This window comes from Bos indicus x Bos taurus, chromosome 23 (genome assembly GCF_003369695.1).
Source record: "Bos indicus x Bos taurus breed Angus x Brahman F1 hybrid chromosome 23, Bos_hybrid_MaternalHap_v2.0, whole genome shotgun sequence".
NCBI lineage: Eukaryota > Metazoa > Chordata > Mammalia > Artiodactyla > Bovidae > Bos > Bos indicus x Bos taurus.
In genome coordinates this window covers 573883-579779 of record NC_040098.1, presented here as the reverse complement: position 1 = coordinate 579779, position 5897 = coordinate 573883, and the positions used below count along the sequence as shown (strand labels likewise).

At 39.1% G+C, this 5897-nt stretch overlaps 1 pseudogene; it reads left to right on the top strand.

The window, feature by feature from the left end:
• Nucleotides 1-1083: 1083 nt before the first annotated feature.
• On the top strand, nucleotides 1084-2293 carry LOC113882255 (annotated as a pseudogene).
• The last annotated feature ends 3604 nt before the right edge of the window (nucleotides 2294-5897 follow it).

The window sequence follows — 5897 nt, the reverse complement described above, 5'->3', positions numbered from 1 at the left end:
GGCAGGAGGCTGCTGCAGTGGCCAGGGAGGAAATGGGGTAGGGATGATTAAATTTGCTGAGCAGATACAAACATTGATCTGGAATTGTTTGATCATTTACCCTGTGTTCAACTTGGTTAACACAAGTAGAGACAGCAGAATTTCTTAAAGGTATGAATAAGTCATAGAAGACTAGTAGAGGAGTGAAGAAGACTGTAAGCTTTATTGTCTGAGCAAAGGCATTGAAGGTGGTATGTTGAATGAGATGGGGAACAACTTTTATATTGTGAAAAACTCTTAATTTTGTTTTATAAATACTAAATTGTTATCCAAATTCAAATGTCCAAAACTGGAGGTATTGCATATACAAACGTTAAAATTAGAGTAGGAATAGAGGCTCAAGACAAAATTGGAACTGCTTCAGTATTCATTTGACAGGAAAATGTGGAATATCCAAATAAGACCTTCAGAAAGAAGCCTCAGTGTGTTCTGAGACAGCCCAGGGGAACTTATATTCATAGCTCCATTACTCTTACTGAATGTGGACATTAGTTTAAGTTTGTCTCAAGTATTACACCTTTGTAAGTTTATATATGGTTTACATATTCATGGAATTCCCTTCTCATTTTCCCTTAGGATTCTGTCAATATGCTTATAATGTCACTTTTTACATTTGTCTGGGCTTCCCAGGTGACAGTGGTAAGGAATCCCCCTACCAATTCAGGAGATGCAAGAGACATGAGTTAGATTCCTGGGGCAGGAAGTTCCCCTGGAGTAGGAAATGACACCCTACTCCAATATTCTTGCATGGAAAAATACCATGAACAAGGGAGCCTGGCAGGCTGCAGTCCATGGGGATGCAAACAGTCAGACATGACTGAACAGATACAAACATTGATCTGGAATTGTTTGATCATTTACCCTGTGTTCAACTTGGTTAACACAATGTCTATGATACACTGGGATCATATAGATACTCCATACTACCAATTTTAAATAAATGGATACATAAAAGATGAAATTTACACTGAATTTAAAAGTTTTCCCCTTTGTGTTTTAGGTAAACTGATTCTAATACATGAACTGAGCTCTTATACAGACTTGATGAAACCAAGGAACACTGTAACAGAATGTGTCCTCTTGGGGCTGAATGAATGTGTCCAGGGTCAGAAAATACTATTTGTAGTCTTCTTGCTCATCTACATTGTGACTATTGTGGACAACCTACTCATTGTCCTGACTGTGGTGTTCAGTTCAATTCTAAATTCCCCTATGTGCTTCTTTCATGGCTACTTATCATTTATGCTGGTGCTACAGCTGCTAAGTAGCTTCAGTAGTGTCCGACTCTGTGTGACCCCATAGACGGCAGCCCACCAGGTCTCCCCATCCCTGGGATTCTCCAGGCAAGAACACTGGAATGGGTTGCCATTTCCTTCTCCAATGCATGAAAGTGAAGAGTGAAAATGAAGTCGCTCAGTTGTGTCTGACTCTTAGCAACCCCATGGACTGCAGCCTACCAGGCTCCTCCATCCATGGGATTTTCCAGGCAAAAGTACTGGAGTGGGGTGCCATTGCCTTCTCCGACTTATCATTTATAGATGATGTTTACTCTACTATTGTCACCCCAAAAATGATTATAAACTTACTTTATGAGAAGAAAACCATTTCCTTCCAAACTTGCATGACCCAGCTTTTTATAGAGTACTTACTTGGTGATATGGAGGTTTTACTCCTGGTGGTCATGGCCTATGACCGCTTTGTGGCCATCTGCAAACCCGTGCATTATTTGACCATCATGAATCAGCAAATGTGTGTTATGCTTCTTCTCCTGGCCTGAGTTGGTGGGTTTTTACATGCTGTAGTTCAACTTCTCTTTGTTTACAGCCTTCCCTTCTGTGGCCCCAATGTCATTGACCACTTCATCTGTGACATGTACCCCTTGTTGAAACTTGCCTTCACTGACCCCTACATTATTGGCCTCACAGTATTTGCCAATGATAGGGTGATCTGTGTGGTTATCTTCATGCTCTTACTCATCTCCTATGGGGTCATTCTGCACTTCCTGAAGAATCTTAGTCAGGAAGGGAGGTGCAAAGCCTTGTCCACTGGTGCTTCCCATATCACTGTGGTGGTCCTCTTTTTTGTGCCCTGCATTTTTCTGTATGTTAGACCTCCTTCCACTTTACCCATTGATAAATTATTGACTGTATTCTGTACCATTATCACTTCTATGCTGAATCCTCTAATCTATAATCTGAGAAATGGAGAGATAAAAAGTGCCATGAAAAAGCAGTGGATCAGAAAAAGACAATGAGGCAGTGCAATATGTATCACCTATTTTCAGTGAAAAATTGCTGTTTCCACATAACATATGTATGCTTATTTAACTATAGTAAATTTCCCTCAGATTTAATGAAGTGGGCAGATTAAAAACATTTATTATATGAATACTTTCAATGATAAAAATATACTTTAAGTTTTTCATATTTTATAAGTATATATATTTAGAAAACTTTTGCAATTTCTTAGGAAAATATACAGAGCTTTTATACCAGGGTCCAGCCCTGGTTGGATCCAGGGATTCCCTCAGGATGATGGCGTTGGCAATTAGAATAGCAATGCAAAGAGATTTTAGAGGCTCATTATAACTGGTTTACATGGAAAATCAATATAACCCGTGACACCATATTTGCTCTGACCACGGAGGCCGCAGGTGCTCTCTTGAATCGCTGAAGTTGCCCCACCTTGGGCACCTTCTCGAGTGGGTCTTATAAGCCCAGGCAAGTAAGTGGTCTCAGAGGACCTCCGCACTCCAATTATTTTGGCCTGAAGGAAGATCAGAAGAGAAAAGGAGGAAAAGGAAACAAGAAAGAATGATACGAGGAGACCAAGCTTTGAGAAAGGCCCCTAGTTTTATTTTCAAAGGGAGCTTATATACCTTAAGTTGTGCATAGAGGATAATAGGGGGTGGGAAATCATGCAAAGTCAGCAGTCTTTGATCCTTATCAAGACCAGGCTTTCTTTTCTGCAAACTTATCGTATACAAATGGTTTAGGTGATTTACATCATCTTCTGGCCAGAAGGCCTGTTAACATTTTATGACTCTGATAAAGGTTTGTCAACCATAAGACTTATTTTCTATAAGAGTAATTATTTAAAAGTTTGGTGCCATCCTCCAAAGGTGTTAGATAAAGTTGCATTCCTATAGGGCATAGGTGCAGTGGGCTTTCAACAAAGGAAAGAATTTATTAGCTTAAGGGTCTAAAGTTGTTAGCACCAAGGCCACCACTTATTTTTTCTATGTACCAACTATATTAATTAATACACTTTCAAGGATACAATACAGGGGATGTGGAAACTTTGCAGCAAGCATTGGCTCAACAATGAAATCTTCTACTAGTTCTATTCTAACAATTTCTAACTCCCGAGAAGCTCTATACTATTTGAATATCTTAAGCTTCCCCTGCCTCTCAGGGTTGGGAGACTGTAAACAATCCTATGGGTAGCTGTAGGAGTCCGGGTAAACCTGTCAGGCAAGTTAGAGAGCCATCTGAGGGGTTTGGATTGAAACACTCCTATTATGCCCAAGAGGCTAATTAGCTAGAGCTCTAAGTTGATTTCCTTCAGAGAAAGGTGGTTGGGGATAGCCCCCCGTTAATGTCAGAGGAGTTGGTGAAAGTCGTAAAATAGTAAAACAGACAGATTCTGGTTTTGGAGTAGATGCTCAGGCAGGTCCAGGGGGTGCCTCTTGAGTTCTGACTCGCCTTTGCATATCAGGCCTCTCCGCATGACCTTTGTCATGGGTGGCAACTCCCATGCTGCCTCCAGGCACTTTTAAATGTGAAATTATCTCTGTTAGACTATATATGTATGGTCTATGTAATGACTTATCCTATGATAATGCAGGGTTTTTCATGTTTCTATCTTAAATAATTCATTTTTTCAGAGTTAATATGACTCATTATAGATTTCAGACAAAGGAAATATGAAATAAGAAGTAGAAAATTGATTCACTCCTCTTTAAACAGGGACAGCCAATATTAATGTTTGAAGTTTAGCTTATTTTTGTATCTATCAGATATTTTATCACATTATTTTGTTCATATTGCTTAGCATATTAATGTAGAAGAATAGTGGTTTTTCAGAGTTACAGTATTAATCATAAAGATACTATGTGAAAATAAATTGTGTGAACAAGGTAGACATGCATAAAATAACTAAATTGTACTTATTTTCCCAAATGGGAAGTCATATTATCTCAAGTTTTCCAGCTTTGTTAGTGTTATATTTTCATAAAGATAATCACTTCCTCTTCCAGGTAGTTTAGAACATCAGATTGGACCTCTGCTATTTTTCAGTATCCCCTTACTCTTGTTCATTTACAGTGTTTCATAGCCTTCTATAGAGACCAGTCTCTGTCTTTCATGAGTAAATTTAGTGTAATCCATAATCCATGCATTTCACATATGTACTACAGAACTTGAGCATTATCCTTGTTAAAAAAAAAAAAAAAAAAGATACTGCATGTATGCCATTCTGATCTCTCTTATTGGTGAAATACAGATTATTAAGTAATAAAGAGGCCAGAATATATTGTTTTATTGGGCAAAGATATCATTCATAAAATCCTCTCTCTGTCTCTGTGTCTGAATTAGGCTTGAAACTAAGTATTATCTGCCCTTAATGTGTTTGGAAACATGTGATTGAAGAAACATTATCTTGCTTCCCTTATTTAGTCAAATTCATGAGAGGCATAAGTGTATGTGACAAAGGATGTTTTTTACTAGTAAATCACACTGCATGAGGAAATTTCATCTCTATTTAATACTTCAAGATTTCTTGTTGTTCAGGTGCAAAATTGTGTCTGACTCTTTGCAACCCCATGGGCTGCAGAACTCTGAACTTCTCTGTCCTTCACTATCTCCCAGAGTTTGCTCAACCTCATGTCTGTTGAATCAGTGATGCCAACCAAATATCTCATCTTCTGGCACCCCCTTCTTCTCCTGGCCTCAGTCTTTCCCAACATCAGGGTCTTTTCCAAAGAGTTGGCTCTTTGCATCAGGTGGCCAAAGTATTGGTGCTTCAGTTTCAGCATCAATACTTCCAATAAATATTCAGGATTACTTTCCTTTAGGATGGACTATTTGGATCTCCTTGCGGTCCAAGGGACTCTAAAGAGTCTTCTCTAACACCACAGTTCAAAAGCATCAGTTCGTCAGTGCTTAGCTTTCTTTATAGTCAAACTCTCACATCCATACATGACTACTGGAAAAACCATAGCTTTGACTAGATGGAACTTTGTTGACAAAGTAATATCTCTGCTTTTTAATATGCTGTCTAGGTTGGTCGTAACTTTTCTTCCAAGGAATAAGCGTCTTTTAATTTCATGGTTGCAGTCACCATCTTCAGACCCCATCAAAAAAAGTCTGATTGTTTCCATTGTTTCCTCAACTGTTTGCCATGAATTGATGGGACCAGAAGCCATGATGTTAGGTTTCTGAATGTTAAGTTTTAAGCCAACTTTTTCACTCACATCTTTCACTTTCATTGAGCGATTTCACTTTCACTTTTCACTTTCATGCATTGGAGAAGGAAATGGAAACCCCTCCAGTGTTCTTGCCTGGAGAATCCCAGGGACAGGGGAGTCTGGTGGGCTGCCGTCTATGGGGTTGTAGAGAATCGGACGCGACTGAAGTGACTTAGTGGCAGCAGCAGCAGCAGCAGCAAGAGGCTCTTTAGTTCCTCTTTGCTTTCTGTCATAAGGGTAGTGTCATCTGAATATCTGAGGTTATTGATATTTCTCCAGGCAATCTTGATTCCACTCTCAAAAGTCTTCTCCAGCACCACAATTTGAAAGCATAAATTCTTCAGTTTTCAGCCTTCTTTATGGTCTAACTGTCACATCCATATGTAAGTAC